Source organism: Pollachius pollachius (genome assembly GCF_949987615.1).
Source record: "Pollachius pollachius genome assembly, chromosome: 4".
NCBI lineage: Eukaryota > Metazoa > Chordata > Actinopteri > Gadiformes > Gadidae > Pollachius > Pollachius pollachius.
This window is the reverse complement of record NC_136937.1, coordinates 29129202-29147168: the sequence shown is the minus strand read 5'-3', so window position 1 is coordinate 29147168 and position 17967 is coordinate 29129202.

The following is a 17967-nucleotide window of genomic DNA, read 5'->3' as shown; positions in this document are numbered from 1 at the left end:
CCCTCCACATAGTCCCCAAACCCGGCGGCGGCTGGCGCCCGTGTGGCGACTACCGGCAGCTAAATGAGGCAACGACGCCTGACCGGTACCCAGTGCCGAATATTCAGGATTTTTCAGCCCACCTGGCTGGTATGGTGATTTTTTCTAAGGTGGACCTTGTCCGGGGATATCATCAGGTGCCTGTACACCCACTGGACGTTCCCAAAACAGCAGTAATCATGCCGTTTGGTCTGTTTGAGTTCCTGCGGATGCCGTTTGGCCTTAAAAACGCAGCTCAATCTTTTCAACGCCTCATGGACTCTGTTTTGCGGGAGCTGCCTTTTCTTTTTGTGTACTTGGATGACATCCTAGTGGCGAGCACGTCCAAATCCCAGCACCTGGCGCACCTCCGGACGCTTTTTGAGCGGCTCAGCCAACATGGGCTAATTGTCAACCCCGCCAAGTGCCAGTTTGGTCTCTCCATCATCGATTTCCTGGGACACAGAGTCACTAAGGACGGTGCAGCCCCTCTCCCATCAAAGGTGGAGGCGGTCGCACAGTTCCCACGCCCGCTCACTGTCAAGTCCCTGCAGGAGTTCCTCGGCATGGTGAATTTTTACCACCGTTTCATCCCTCGAGCCGCCCAGCTCATGCGACCCTTGCATGAGGCCTTGCAAGGTAAGCCCAAGCACGCTGTGGACTGGACTGAGGGCAGGGACAAGGCTTTTGTTGCCACTAAGGCAGCCCTGGCAAACGCCACCATGCTGGCACACCCTTCTCCCACATCCTCCATCGCCATCACCTCGGATGCCTCGGACTACACTGTCGGTGCCGTCTACGAGCAGTGGGTGGGCGGGGCCTGGTAGCCACTTGCTTTCTTCAGCCGTCAGTTGCGTCCCAACGAGCAGAAGTACATTACTTTCGACTGGGAGCTGCTTGGTCTCTACCTCGCCATCAGACACTTTCGTTCCCTGTTGGAGGGTCGACACTTCACCGCTTTTGTCGACCACAAGCCGCTGACTTTCGCCATGGCCAAGGTGGCTGAGCCGTGGTCCGCCCGCCAGCAACGTCATCTGTCCTACATTTCCGAGTTCACCACGGATTTACAACACGTTGCCGGTAAGGACAACCAGGTGGGGGACTACCTGTCACGGGCTGTGGTAGGAGCAGTCCATCTTGGCTTGGATTACAACCGCATTGCAGTGGACCAGACCACAGACCCAGACGTGCAACTCCTGAGGTCCTCGACAACAGGGCTGAAAATAGAGGATGTGGTTTTTAGCGATGCCGGCACCACGCTCCTGTGTGAAGTCTCCACAGGCAGTCCTCGCCCAATCATTCCCACGGGATGGAGACGACAAGTTTTTGATGCCATCCATGGTCTTTCCCACCCAGGTTCGAAAGCGTCACAGAGATTGGTTGCGGCTAAGTTTGTTTGGCACGGCCTCAAGAAGGACGTTAGGGACTGGGCTAACACCTGTCTTGAGTGCCAGCGGGCCAAAGTGCACCGCCACACTAAAGCCCCGTTGGAGTTGTTCCCGGTGCCGGAGAGACGGTTTGACCATGTGAACGTGGATCTGGTCGGCCCTCTGCCCTCCTCTCACGGTTTCACCTACCTGTTGACCATGGTTGATAGGACAACCCGTTGGCCTGAGGCTGTGCCACTGACGTCGCTAGCGTCGGTCGAAATGACACGGGAGTTTCTTAGCACCTGGGTTGCCCGTTTCGGCACTCCTTCCGACATATCCTCTGACCGGGGCGCGCAGTTTACGTCTGAGCTGTGGAACGCTGTCGCACAGAGCCTCGGAGTGAAACTCCACCACACGACCGCATATCACCCACAGGCTAACGGACTCTGTGAGCGTTTTCATAGGTCGATGAAGGCTGCTCTTCGTGCCAGCCTCAAAGACAGCAACTGGGTCGACAAGCTCCCATGGGTACTGCTTGGCATCAGGACTGCACCAAAGGAAGACCTACAGTCCTCCTCCGCAGAGCTTGTTTATGGCCAGCCGCTGCGGGTTCCAGGGGATTTCGTCCCTGGCACCACCGTTCCTTGGTCTGCCACTCTCCAGCGGTCCACGCTACTGGACAATGCAAGGCTTTTCGCACCCGTCCCCACTTCCCGTCACGGCCTCCCTCAGTCGCACATCCCCGCAGGGCTTTGGACGGCTGACTACGTTTTCATTCGCCACGACGCCCACAGGGGACCGTTCCGCCCCCCCTACGAGGGCCCGTTCCGGGTTTTGGAGGCGGGGGACAAACATTTTGTGGTGGACATGGGCGGCAGGCCGGAGCGACTCTCCATTGACCGCCTCAAGCCAGCTCACTTGGACGTGGCCAGACCCCTTGAATTGGCTCAGCCCCCATGACGCGGACAACCTCCAGCTCTGCCCCTGCCCCCTGCTCCCCTCCCTCCCGGGACTCCTACACTCCAGGCCTCATACCCGTGTCATGGCGGGACGCCTGCCACAGTTGTGGCTCCTCAACCTCCTGTACGACGCAGCCGTTGTGGCCGGTTAATACGCCCACCCCCGCGATGACTGTTTTGTTTTTGTTTTCTCCTGATGGTGAATTCTGGGGGGACATGTGTAGTGAGTGTAACATAATTCACCTACAGTATTTTGTTATGTGTTGTTCTTTACACTGTGTTAGGCATGTCGTTTACTGTCTCTGTGTTTCAGGGATCGCTGTCCCTTTTAAGGATTACGAACTTCTCATGACGCGGAGCCCGATGCGGCATATGTTCACTTGCAGCATGTTTTGATTCCGGTTTTCTAAAACTAAATAAACGAGTCACACAACTGTGTGCTCAATGTGCGAAATTGTGTCCTTCATTTAAAGCAATTTCCACAGCATGACTTTTTGTTTCCCTGGGGAGTGGTTTGGCGTTGCACCTGTGTGTCTAGCTTCAGTGGGCGCTGATGCATGGAGCTGGTGAGTTGTGTTTGTGTCTCTCTCCCTTTTTTTTTTTTTGTTTGTTGCCCTTGGACGGTTGTGGTGGTTCACACTGCTTTGCGACGTGCTTTTGGGCACGCGGGAGAAATTCCCTGGTGTGTAGACAATTTTCAGTCATTGAACTGTTGGAAGGGCAGACTTTTAGTTTGTCTAGCTTTTAGGGGTTTCCTGAACTAGCTTGAGCAGGTGGTAGTTTGCTATGGGGTTTCCTGGCCGTGTGAGATTTGGCATGGGCTACGGGGTTTCCCAGCCGCGTGAAATTCGGCATGGGAGGAGGATCCTTGCATGTCCTGTGTTGACGTTTCAAATGCAGTTGTGTGATTCGGTATGTGTGGTCAATTGTTTGTTTCCTTTGTTTTGTAGAGTGGAGAGAGATATCCTGGATTGTGTGTGACGCCCGTGTTTTTTTTTTGTCTCCTTTAAAAGGTATGCCTGTGATGTGTTTTTGCTTATTGTATAACGTAAAATGAGTGCGAGAGAAAAATGACAATTCTTTATTATATTTTATTACCTTATTAGTGTATATATTTTATATACTGTTATTTTTTATTGAATTAATTTCTTTGAGATCGTTTTATGCTTTGTTTACATTTTTATAATTTATCTACTACATGTATTCATTATTAGTCTTTAGTTTAGTTTTAGTTTTTTTTTTTCTCCTTTAAAAGAAATATATCTCCATAACTCGACTCCTGTGTGTGCCTCACTCAACGAATACAAGATACAACGCACAAACCCATCGGTTACAGATGGATCTGATATTATGTCTAAATAATAATCAACACTTCTATGTAGAATATGAAAGGGTTTTTGACTTCCAGAAACACACTGTTGCGCTCTATAGGATGCACGCCTCGAGTGATGCCCACAGGCCCGATGCCCTATCGAGTAATTGTGGAGACACAGGGCGACACCTCCTGGTTAGTTTTGTGAGTATATATATATATATATATATATATATATTTTTTTTATATTTTAAATGGTGTGTAGTTTATTTCGGTATACACCGTCAATGGCCAAAATCAGGGTCAACCAATCTTTTTTTTTTCATTTAATAAAATATATTTTATTCAAAGATTCACAATTTATTTAATATTTAGATGAGCTGCACCTGCTAGCAAAGAGTAAAGTAGGAACTCTTATTTGAATGGTGAACTTGGGAAAATTATTGTGATTGCTTTTTTCCCATTTATCACTCAAAGGACAAAAAACAAGCTTCATCTCCCTTCTGCCGCTTGTCTTGTCATCTACACTTTGTACATATATTAAATACCGAAGACGTGATACAACTTTAAATCTCTATTAGCATACAGATTCGTATAGACAAACTGTCAATAGGAAGGCAAACTTTCACACACTGATACTCATCATTCTCTAATCTCTACCGTACTGGTGACCAATCACAATCCTGCATTTCAAACATCCAACTTGTACTATATTCTATGTGAATATTACACCACTGTCAATTTATATTTTGTACCTTTAACCAGGATGAGGGGAATTCAACTTGCATAATTGTTTTTGCGTCTCAATAAAGGACGACTTTGAAAATCAATAAAAGGAAATCAAAAATGTGTTGCACGCAGCTCTCTATGAAATAAGATATTACCCATTTGAAAATAATAAGGCAAAGCATGGGAAGCAATATCGATGACAGATGGTGTTCTCTTGGAAGGATAGAAAAATAATGGAGAAAATAACATTACCCGCCCAAGTAAAGTCTATGTTTGTGGCTGACCCTAGTAGCAGAATTATATACAGTGGGGCAAAAAAGTATTTAGTCAGCCACCAATTGTGCAAGTTCTCCCACTTAAAAAGACGAGAGAGGCCTGTAATTTTCATCATAGGTTAACCTCAGCTATGAGAGACAAAATGAAAAAAAAAATCCAGAAAATCACATTGTCTTATTTTTTAAGAATTTATTTGCAAATTATGGTGGAAAATAATTATTTGGTCACCTACAAACCAGCAAGAATTCTGGCTGTCACAGACCTGTAACTTCTTCTTTAAGAGGCTCCTCTGTCCTCCACTTGTTACCTGTATTAATGGAGCCTGTTTGAACTCCTTATCAGTATAAAAGACACCTGTCCACAACCTCAAACAGTCACACTCCAAACTCCACTATGGCCAAGACCAAAGAGCTGTCAAAGGACGCCAGAAACACAATTGTAGACCTGCACCAGGCTGGGAAGTCTGAATCTGCAATAGGTAAGCAGCTTGGTGTGAAGAAATCAACTGTGGGAGCAATTATTAGGAAATGGAATACATACAAGACCACTGATAATCTCCCTTGATCTGGGGCTCCACGCAAGATCTCACCCTGTGGGGTCAAAAATGATCACAAGAACGGTGAACAAAAATCCCAGAACCACACGGGGGGACCTAGTGAATGACCTCCAGAGAGCTGGGACCAAAGTAACAAAGGCTACCATCACTAACACACTACGCCGCCAGGGACTCAAATCCTGCAGTGCCAGACGTGTCCCCCTGCTAAAGCCAGTGCATGTCCGGGCCCGTTTGAAGTTTGCTAGAGAGCATTTGGATGATCCAGAACAGGATTGGGAGAATGTCATATGGTCAGATGAAACCAAAATAGAACTTTTTGGTAAAAACACAACTCGTCGTGTTTGGAGGAGAAAGAATGCTGAGTTGCATTCAAAGAACACCATACCTACAGTGAAGCATGGGGGTGGAAACATCATGCTTTGGGGCTGTTTTTCTGCCAAGGGACCAGGACGTCTGATCCGTATGACGGAAAGAATGAATGGGGCCATGTATCGTGAGATTTTGAGTGAAAACCTCCTTCCATCAGCAAGGGCACTGAAGATGAAACGTGGCTGGGTCTTTCAGCATGACAATGACCCCAAACACACCGCCCGGGCAACGAAGGAGTGACTTCGTAAGAAGCATTTCAAGGTCCTGGAGTGGCCTAGCCAGTCTCCAGATCTCAACCCCATAGAAAATCTTTGGAGGGAGTTGAAAGTCCGTGTGGCCCAAAAACATCACTGCTCTAGAGGAGATCTGCATGGAGGAATGGGCCAAAATACCAGCAGCAGTGTTTGAAAACCTTGTAAAGACTTACAGAAAACGTTTGACCTCTGTCATTGCCAACAAAGGGCATGTAACAAAGTATTGAGATGACCTTTTGTTATTGACCAAATACTTATTTTCCACCATAATTTGCAAATAAATTCTTTAAAAATCAGACAATGTGATTTTCTAGATTTTTTTTTTTCATTTTGTCTCTCATAGCTGAGGTATACCTATGATGAAAATTACAGGCCTCTCTCATCTTTTTAAGTGGGAGAACTTGCACAATTGGTGGCTGACTAAATACCTTTTTGCCCCACTGTATATGCATGTTTAAAATCAAAATAAGATGGAATGAACACTCTGTCAAAGACAATCCAAACTAAAATGATATCTCATTATCGTCTAATAATGCAAAAGTCAATTCTCAGCCCTGAACCTGAATGTGGAGTGGACATGTGTCCCTCAGCAGTCTCTGAAGCTCCAACATTCTGTTCTGAGTCTGAGCTTCATATACTCTTCAGGCTAACCCTTCTATAGTGACATCATACAGCTACTCAAACTGAAGTCTTGTTCATATATTACAAAAAAAAAATTATACATTCAAGAAACTGTGGCATACCACTCCTCAAACCTCGGCCCGGGTTGGTCCGAGGTGTAGTCATGGACGGCGTATACCGTCGCCACCCACTAACCGGCGACAGAGAGCATCACTTCTCTCCCCCCATCAGAGGGATAGGGGACATTTGGCCAGAGGGAGGAGAAGGCCAGGAGGCCATCTTAAAAGGACCACGCAAGCTGACGAGAGGAGAGAACAGGAGCGAGTGGCACGAGGGAAGCGCTCGAGACCACATCGGAATAGAGGCTCACGGAGACCCTATGTATAGTGCATGTGTTCCCTGTTTTGAGAGATCATTGTAATAAATGCCGAGTGCGGCTTAACCCCGACTACGAAGTGTGATCCGTACCTTGAACCCCGAGACATTAAGGAGCGGGTTACTACAAAACATAACTCTTTTCTATCTGCAATTACTTCATTATACCTACATATGTTAGCCTGAAACACAGGATCCTATCCAGAAAAACGTATATCTTATCATGTCTTTAAGGTATGAGACATGTGACCCCTTTTTCATTCCTACAAAAATGAATATTTCCTTGTATCTTCATTCCCCTTATAGTTATGCTATTCATCCTCAAATGGATTATAAAGAGATTTGCTTTATCAATGGAATTGTAACAAATATTGCAAATATTACTCATGTGACCATCATAATTGTGACTATAGTGAGAACTGGCAAAAAATTACTAAAGCAGAATTACCTTTTACCAAGACTTGAGGTCATCTGCTGACAGACTTTAGATTTTATTATCTACTGATTTGTGAGACTATTCAATATAACACAAGTCTTGGGATTGCTCTTGTTCAGTGGATCAGTTTAAACTTTGCAGTCTTCTTTTGGACACCGCTCCTTTATGAAGACCTATCCATCAGAATTGTTTATCCAAACTATCTTATGGTGGTTGCTCAAAGTCGCTTCATTCAGCATTTTTGGGGTCTGAAAAGAAATACAAAAGTTGTTTGCTCTAGGCCAGGCAACATCTCATGTAACCATTATGAATATAAAAGTTTCCAGTCTTTCTGAATGAAAACAATGACAGAGGCCCTGTTTACATGAGATAAATATCTAGATTTGATAACCTTTTTCCGAATTTTGATTGTATCTAGATTTATAAACTTGTGTGCCGAAAGGCACAACGTGCTCTCAACTGTCTCAGCCTCTTTCCAGTTTACACGAAGGGACAATTAAAGGTACACAAACATAGTTTAATGCCTGAACAGCGGGGGTGTCGGTCACTGCTTTGCGATTACGAGCAAGCCTTCTTCGGTGCTGGATATGTTATTCAGGAGTGGAGGAGTTAACTAAAGCCGTCCACAGTGGATGATGTGCTTTTTTTGCACAGCAATCTAAAGCACCACGCCAAACACCAGATAGTGTATTCTCCGGCGTTCCATCTAATGTTTTCCTTCGCGTGCGGGTCTGGGGTGGGTATCAATTTATAGCGGGTCTGGTCGGGTGCGGAATGTAATTCGCGGGTGCGGAATGTAATTCGCGGGTACGGGCTGGTGCGGGTTTGTAAAATAAGACCTGTGTATTGATTCTCGGCCATGGTGGAGAAAGAATTGGGGGAAGAAAAGTTGGCTTTGACTCTGAAGTCCAGATGTACCGCGACTTCAGATTGATGTGGAAGGATCCAGGTCTCCCGCCGGAGCTCCCGGAGTGTTCTAGAATATCGTATAAAACACGGCCAAAAAGCTGTTTGCGCCGGATGATATTATGAAACTGCTTCTCTGGTACTACATCATTGCTTTTTTAGCGCTTGGGTGATCTACCGGTCATGCGGTAATGTCAAAATCCATACCGTAGCGCAAATTCACACTGGTGTACTCTCTATACCGTTTATACAATCTGGCACTGATCTGTAATGGGCTTGTACTTTTTTAGAGCCCCCCCCCCCCATTACAATTCCTGCTTTAAATGACGCAAAAATCGTAATTTTACGCTAATTAAAGCAGGAAGTGTTAGAGGTAGATACGGATCTCTCCCGTGTCAAGGGAAAATTAGGGAATGATGCAAGACCATTCAAAAATATGACTGGGTTTCTAACGATACAAAGCTTAATGCAAATGGGTGAAGTGTCCCTTTAAGACTCACTTGTGTTAAGATGGCAGTTTTCATGGCAGGGTCAATCAGTTCCTCGATGTCCTCTGAACGCACTTTCACCTCAAGAACCCATTTCCTAGTACCTGACACACACACACAATGTAACTGGACTCCAAAAGTTTGCAAAAAATGACCATATGAAAAAAAATTGAAATGTTTCCATTGAATGTATTTGATTTCCTCATAAGAGATGACTAATACAACTCCAAAACAGTCAGCGGTTGCTTACAGGTACAGAGAAACGGATGTAACTCATCACATGATCGTTGGCTCCATCTTCCAGAAATGTGGCTAGTCATCACAGAGCAACTTTGAGGGAATTTCCCAAAAGTTGCATGTTGATCCCAGTGTCGTAAGGAGGAGTTGCGCCCATCCGACCAATACCACGCATCTCTGAAGAGACCGATCCAGACTTAATATCCAAGACTTGCCTCCGCGACAGCCTGGTTTTCCTCTGGGTTCCTGATGCTGACCAGGTCTGTGTGGTGACTCCTGCAGTACACCGGCGCCTCGGTCCAGCTCATCAACTCTCTCACTAAGACATATCGTTCTCCACCTTGTCTGTTACCTGAAAAAAGCATTAACTCCTTTGTTTGCATTGAATGCATATTATAAATAACACATACAAATACAAACGTTACGCTTTGAAGCTGCTGTGGCTGAGATAAAAGTTTTAAAGAGAGAGCAAGCGAGCGGAACAGCAAACATCCCTCTGCTCCCTCCCGCCATGTTTCTCCCCCATTGAGAAGGGTTGAATTTCACACACTTGTGATTGTCAGACTAGATGTATTTCATGAACCAATCAGGGAAGAGAGGCCCCAGGAGCGTTTTAAAATGAAATTGATCTCATACAGAGGTAGGCGCAGTCAACTTGAAACAGGTTCCCACAGCACACTTCTCTCACTAATGGTGTGTTCCAGATGCCACGGACACCAGCCTTCTGAGTCGCAACTGGGGAAATCTCCCAGCATTCTTGCTGCATTTCACAGAGTTACGCATCCTTTTCATCGGCCCCACTCGGGATTCTGAGAGTATACCGAGTCCAGTGAGGCAAACAAAAACAAAAATGCCTGCGCCCATAAAGAGATTCAGTTTATTTTTATTTGTACCACGTTTGTCATTTTAATGTAGAGTTCAAATGCTCTTACACACTTGATTACATTGCTACTTTATTCCGGTCACCAATTTATGCATTGCATGGTCTTGCTGTGCGTGCAATACAATGTAATGTTGGGTTGTTTGTTTTCGAGCTGGCTTGCTAAAGAGGCTCATGTTGCTAACAATAACAATGACTAGCCTCTGACATGACTCAATCACTAAGATGAAAGGGAACGCTATAAATGCGCGTTCAAGTTCTGGGTAATAACGAGACGTCTTGTCGTTGATGACGCTCATGCTTAGGTGTGTTTCCGACAGCGACTGTTCATGTTCACTGCGTTCGGAATCTAAAATTTATTCACAGCAGGGTTTTTTTATCCGATAAAATCCAGTCAGAACTAAACAGAACTTGGTAGGATCAGTTTCAAGTTTGCACGCCTTTATTTCCTTGTAGCCTATCCCCTACTATCCTTTTGCTTTTATTCATGAGAAGCAAATGTTTCCTTACCATCATAACATACCAACCGGTATCGGTATTGATTTCCACGTTGGTACCACTTGCCGTTCTATTGCACAGCCATCCTATCAATTGACCATCCTTGGAAATTACGGTAATCTCTCTCTCCCTCTTGGTAGAAGTCCTTGTCTGCCAGCGACCAATGCCACTTTTCAAGGCCCTCATAGTGAAGACCGATCCACAGCTCATCATGAGCCTTGTCTGCATTCAATGCTAGCACTGACTTCATTGCCCCCATGTAGTCTATGGTGGCCAGGTCATTGCCTCTCTTTCTGCAGTAGCTCTGCGCATCAAACCAGGATTTGGGGGTTTCGATTAAACAGTGTTGGCGGTAGGCGGCACAGAAGGACGGGATACACAATCTTGGTAGGGGAGAGAATCATATGACTTACTGTTGAATATGTTCACATTCATAAACGCAAATAGGAAAGATTCTCATATGGCTGGTGTTGTGAAAAATGTGATGACGGATATACAGCACAAATAGTAACATACCTTTTGTTTGCAAAAACCCATTTAACTTTTGATGCATACACCCATAGGTATCGTTAATAAAACAAATACACAAACCTGAGATTAGAAGCGTTTGTATCCATTCCAAAACATTCATGTCTGCAAAATAGAAAAGGATTTACAAAGGTCACATCTTACACTTACTTTTAGTTGAATAAACATCTCCGTAATAATAAAGCAGTTGAAAAGGTAGGGATATTTTTTTGTTGGATTACAATAAAACAATTTATATGTTACCATTATCATTCAGATGTTAATATTTTGTATATTTTCATTAATAATGAATGAATGCAGGCTGCTACTAGTGGTACCATTCTCCTCTGATAACATTATGATCATGCAGTATTTAAGACACTTACCTTTGGTTTCCCTTGCGTAGCGCTCAATGAGTCGTTTGATTAATAACAAGTTGTACAACTCTTACTCTGTCATTTACATATTTTCAACTCGCAAAATAAATCTTTTCATCTCTACCTACACTGACCGTGAAGTGATGGGAGGACTCTGGAACTGCCAATCTGCGGTCAAGAAGGCAGACTCCAATCTCATCCCACGCATCCCTCATGACTTTACACTTCCTGGCCCTTACAGAGACTTGGATCCCTCCTGAGGACTCAATTGGAACTGTTCTCTGTTTTGGCACCACAGTGGTGAAACGAGCTCCATGCCGATGGCAGTACCGCAGAGTCGCTCACCAGCTTCCGCAAAAGACGGAGACTTACTTGTTCAGAGATCACCTGGACTCTGCATAGCTTCTCCCCTTCCCTCCCCATTACCCTCTTACACACTTATGTTATGTTGTACGTTCTGGCACTTAGAATTAGTACTGTGTAGCATTGTGTAGCATCTTATCCTAGCTAGCTCTGTTGTATACGGAGAATGGGTTAACCTCACAATACTTAGTGCTTGGCACTTGGTTCTATGAATATCCCTACATCCTACTAACAGCGATATATTGTTTCTCCTTCATGTACTTATTGTAAGCGCCTTTCAATAAAAGCGTCTGCTAAATGCCCTAAATGTTGATCAACCCCAACTTCAAAGCCCCCCAGGGCAGTCTGCTAGAGAGAGATGCCGCCACAGAATGAGGGGGCTCGCAGCCTTGTTGTGGTCTGTCTGATTATAAGGAATACCTGCAATCCCGCACTGAAATGCAGGCCCGGAGACCAATTTATTTTATTTATTTTTCCACTTCAGCCAGGTGTCCTACCTAAAACCGTTTGCTTTCATGTCTATAAATCAAAATAGTTACTTAAAGGAACACTCCACCCATTTGCAAATAGGCTTTGCATTGTAAGAAACCCTCTAACATCATACTTTTTTTTGGTCATGCAACACTCTCATTTTCCCCTGAGACGGTAGAAATACGTATTTACCTCTTACACTTCCTTCTGGCAATGACGCAAAAATCGTCGTTTTGCGCCATTGCCAGAAGGAAAAACAAGAGGGGGGATTTCTATTGAGACTACAAGCTCTAATTCCCACCCTTTCAAACCCGCCCATAGGAGGTGGGACCTAATGCGCTAACAGATCTATCACATCTCGCGTACGAGATGTAACCACAATGTCCGCCATGCTTCTTCACCGCTTAGCTAGAGAACAAATTTGCAATGTGAAACAGCCGCAGTGGATTTTGAAAATCTATTGTTAAATTCGGACATTCAGGGCTATTAGTACGCGCCAGAATACAGCCAGGAAGAATTGACGCAAATGGAGTTGGAGGCTGCTGCAGCTGCAGCTGAACGAGCCTTGCCTGTTGCCGAGGACGAGGAACCAGAGCGCGCCGGTTTGCTCTATTTGCCTATAAACACTAACACAGAGTCCCTGTGCTGCAGCGAATTTCAGCGATGCCAGTTTCTTCTAGAAGAAATGGCTGAACCTGGCGAGGAGGGGATACATATTGGATACATATTTCCGGACCCAGAAAGTGAACTGGAAACGCCAGCCAAAGCCCGCCGGGAGAAACAGACGTCCGAGCATAATAACAACAATGATCTTTATTTGTATAGCACCCTTCATACATAAAATGCAGCTCAGAGTGCTTTACATGCACAAAATAAAGATAATACAAAACAAAACACATTCATCACAGGCAAAAAACCCGCAAAAGCATAGAGCAAAATATAAAATAAATGCGTAAAAATAATCAAAACACGTTCAATGCATAAAAAAGATATTAGAGATAACAACCATAAAAAATGATAAAACAAATAGATGGTGGAATTAATTAAAAGAAGCAGCACAGAGATGCGTCTTAAGCTGCTTCTTAACCTGTTAAGCCCTAGGCCTATTTCACAGGCCTCCTTCCCGAAATGACATGCCCAAAATGAATAGAGTATGCCTCCGCAACTACAAGGGCTATATAAATAAAGTTGTTTTCAAAAAGAAGATAACACCTGTGAGGTGGCTGCAGAAGTGTCAGAATCAATATAGATGTTACTGTGTCAGAGTAAATTCAGCTAGAACTCAATTTTCGCCTAGAGAAAACACATTATTTAGAGTGAATACCACATTGAAACTATGGGATAGTAGCCCAGAACCTTTAGGGAAACATGTAACAACATCTGATGAGTACCCTGTTCCAAGATAAATGCTAATAAAGTGATTTTAGAGAGGTTTTAGTACAGGTAGGTCCAGGCGGACTAAATGGTGCCTGTAAAACTGTAAAACTAATTTTATTTCACTGACATATCACTATAGGCATTCATTCCATCCAAATTCAACAGTTTTGACTTGTTTTGAAAATTCACCCAGACCTCTCTACATTTTCCCAGTCAAAGAAAACCATACAATCAAAATGAAGTTTGACTCCAACTGGAGCAGATATATTTGAGAACATATAATAAAACCAAACTGTAAAAACAAAGGTAAAAACACAGCTAAAGACTACAATCAATAGGGATAAAGATGTTTAACGTGTCTATATATATATATATATATATATATACAGGGTGCGATTTGCCGGTGGGGATGGTGGGGATTATCCCCCCCTCTGGTTCACACGTCCTACCCTCTGCTGAATTATTTTTATCCTCGGTGGGGATAAAAATTATCCCCCCCACCCAAAGTATTTTCACCATTACATCGTAATAATTAACAACCAAAATACACAGGGTCCGTCTTCATTTTGAAACATTTTAAAATGTTTCTCAAAATTATCCCCCCCTCTGGTTTTTTCACAAATCGCACCCTGTATACATATATACAGTGGCGGACTGGGACAATAATTCAGGCCGGGAATTTGATGCCATTCCAGGCCACCCTTCTCATGCAGACCACCATACCTCTAGTTGTGTATTCTAACACTATTTGATAGTTAAAAGAGATTTAGGAGTGACCGATGAGTTATCTATTTGAATATATGATTTTCATTGAAAACCCTGTTTTCAAATGTTATAGCAATGGATGAATACTCAAAAACTATTGAGGACAGCAGCCATAGGATACACAAATGTACAAGGCAAGACACACAAAACAATGGGCCTATATTTGTAAAAAGAGAGACAAATACTAGCTTGGATGTTCAATAATTAACTTTACTTTCAAGCATCAAACATATAAAACATTTATCAAAACTGGAATATATTAATTTCTTTAAATTTAACAAGCAACAATGCAAGAACAACAAAGAAGAACTTAGAATACAATATTCACTCATTAGTGTCAATAAAGTAGATCACTAAGAGTAACCAGTCAGCGATTATCCCTAGTAAACCAGTAGGCGGCGCAGTAGCTCACTGCTCTCTGCCATCTTGTCAATAATGTCATCTTTGTCAAGTGCCATTAGAATCTCCTTCTCTGTTGCCATCAGCATGAATGCTTCTAAGTTCTCTTGATTGAGAGAGGTTCTCAGGCGATTCTTCACAAGTTTCAGAGTAGAGAAGGTCCTCTCACAGGCCACCTGTGAGACTGATAGTGTGAGGATGAACTTGTAGCCCAAACCAATGATATGATATGCATCTGTGAGCAGATTGTACTGTGACAGGAGTAAATAGCAGCATACCAGGCAGTTTTTACAGGTTGTACAACTTGTGCTCACAAACTCCACACTTTCATCAAGATCCTCTCCAGAGTCATCACTGGTGGTGGCAGCCCTGGTGTTGTACTCCTCTTGTAGTGATTGTTTGAGTCTTTCCCAGTGTTGTGCAAGGCTGGTCAGTTCAGCCTGCAATGCTTCAACAGTGGCACGGTCATCAAATTTCAACAAGCATTTGCTGAGCTCCTTCATGGCTGTGTTTGGAATGCCCTTTTCTCTGATTTCAGGAAAGCGTTTAGGATCCATGCAGGAGACATCTGCACAGAGCACTGCATTTGCTGCATAACGATGGTGGATACTTTCCACAACAGTGTCCAGTATCACATTGTGGATTTTGATTTCATAATTTTTGTCAGCATTAGCAATGAGGTCATCTTCTGCCAATTCACCTGGCCTTCTCTTCTTTTTTTTTGTTCTCTTCTCTGGCAGAGCAGTTTGAGCTTCAGCATCACAGTTCTGCTGTTCTTCCAGAATGCCATTGGCCCACTCAACAAAGTTGTCTGCTGCCTTCTTCACACTCTGAAAGTCTCTTGCATACTTTCTCAGATTATCCTCTGTTCCAGTCACTAGGTGTTGTGCTGTCACAAAATCTATCCCACTTGTTTGCAAATATTTCGAGAGAGGGGATGTGTTCTCAAAGATCCTGAGATAAATCTCAGCTGTGAGAATCGTCTCATACCTTAGCAGAGCATCTTTGTACCCTTGGGCCTTGCTTCGGATACAAGGTTTTATGGTCATGTCCTTTTAAATTTTCTCCATAGTGATGATGACATCTGTGTAGAGTGCCTGGTTGGGCTTTGCAAAGCCTCCGAAGACTTTCTTCAATGCTTCATCTTTAGCCCACCAGCGTGTTTCACCAATGACACCTAGCCGCCTGCGTCTCTTGTCCTCAGTGGTTTCCTCCCATAGGTGCATGCGCTTATAGGAGTCTCGAATTAACACTGCAATGTCGTTCAGGAGACAGAAAAGGGATTCGCTTGCAACAACAACCCGAGTGGTGTCACTCAGCACAAGATTTAGGATGTGTGAGTAACACCAAATGTGGACTTGGTTGGGAGATACTTCTGTAATCAATGCAGAGAAGCCTCTGTATTTTCCCTGCATATTAGCTGCTCCATCTGTTGCATTGCCAATGCAATGTTTGATGTCTATGTCCATCTTTGCGAGTGTCTCTTTTACAAGGTCCACAAAGTACTGTCCAGTTGATGACTCACAGTCAAGGACAGCAATGAGTCTCTCATGGACAACAGTAGTGACATATCGAAGAACTACTGCACATTGGTCTTTGGATGTCAAATCCTGTGTTGTGTCCAGTTGTACAGAGAACATCCCTGCCCTTTTCACTTCAACAGCAATTGTCTGCTGAATCAATGACCTGATGACTTCAATAACTTTATTTACTTTCATTTTGGACATCATTGTTACCAATGACCCTCTTACTTTACTTCCCATCTGTTTTTTACTCTTCTCAATACAATCCTTAACGTGCTCTTGTAGGCAGACATCATATTTGCTCAGCAACAAAATTAGTTCAAGAAAGTTGCCATGGTTGCTGGCGATGTTTTCCAATAAATACGCAGCTTCTTGGCTGTGTCCTCTTTAGCTAAGCCCGCATTTACCGATAACTTTTACTACATTTATGACAAGTTCCATGACCTGCCTCCTCTTTCTGATCTGCTCTCTTTGAATAGACATTTGTTTGTCACTCAAAAGGCTACAAATGTCTGCCCTGCTGGCTCTGAGAAAAAAGGCTTCTGCACTCTCTCTGTGAGTCTTGCTTCTCTCATGCTCCTGTACCCTCTGATGGGCATGTTTTCAATCATGCATCCCTCCTTTGGCAAATGTACTTTCACTGGCAGAGGGTTTTGCAAATGCTAGACATACTGAACAGAACAAGGAGTGAGTTCCCTCATTGTATGTCAGCCATTTTCTGTTGGTGCCATCTTTGGAATTGAATACATTAGGGATGATTCTTTGAGTGGTTTGCTTTGGGTGGTTCTTAAAAAATAAGTCATAGTCCTTGGGCTGAGGGCGGGCAAAATAATCAAATGAATGTTCTGTTTTCTCCCTTTCATTTTCTCCTGTGCTGGACTCTGAACCTGTCTCTCTCTCTCCCTCTTCCTCAACTTCAACGTCTGGTTGCTCTGCAGAATGAGATTGACAAGTATAGCCTGATTCTAAACTTGTATTACATATTATGCAGTCATCAATTGTTTTCTTCCTGATTACACTCTTACTGATAGTTTCATTAATAAATCACCTATTAATCTAAAAGCATACTCTGTGTGCTCTTAAGTGGTACCTGGGAGGTCCTGCTCTGTTTCTGACTGTGTACCAACACTCTCCAGTTCTGCAGGAGCACTTGGGGTACCAGTGCTGCTGCTGGTTCCTTCTCCACCTTTGCAAGGAAAAACCCAAGAGCAGGCCGTGTTTTAAGTTTATTGCACTGCTGTTTACATTCAAACAATGTGTATTGCACACACAAACCAGAAAGACAGGTGTCTGTGAACACAGCCTATAAAGGTTATAGTCATACCCCATAGAGCCTGTATATATTATTATGATAGTCAAACTATCATTTATGGTGCAGAATTACAATAAAGAAAACTGCCACAAAGCTGCAGCCTAATAGATTAAGAGTAAACAAAAAAGCTAGCTGTATTTAATAATGCTTTATTATTTCAGCATGTACAAACTATCCTGTAGTGGCTCAAACATTATGCAACATATTTTTCATTCATGTCTAGGTACTCTGGATTGATTGTCGGGCCGTGTGCCTGTGTCAGTGTGTGTATGTGTTTGTGTGTGGAGGGGGCTGTGTTGTAAACTCTGAAACCACCATAAGAAATAGTAGGATCTCTTCTTTCTTCTAGAAAAAAAGTTTGTTTCTACCCTTTTCCGTTCCTTAGTAATTGGTATTAGCGCGTCTTTCGCTTCGCGATTTAATTCCTTTTATCGCATGTCTTCTTGGTGTAATAAAAACTGATAGCTCATCCTCAAAAAGCACTATAGCTGTCCCAATAATACTTGATAAACGAACATTCCAGGTCGGGGAAGGGGGAAAATCAACAGAACTTGCGGTGGTTTGCGGCCATCCTGAACTAGAGCTCCCG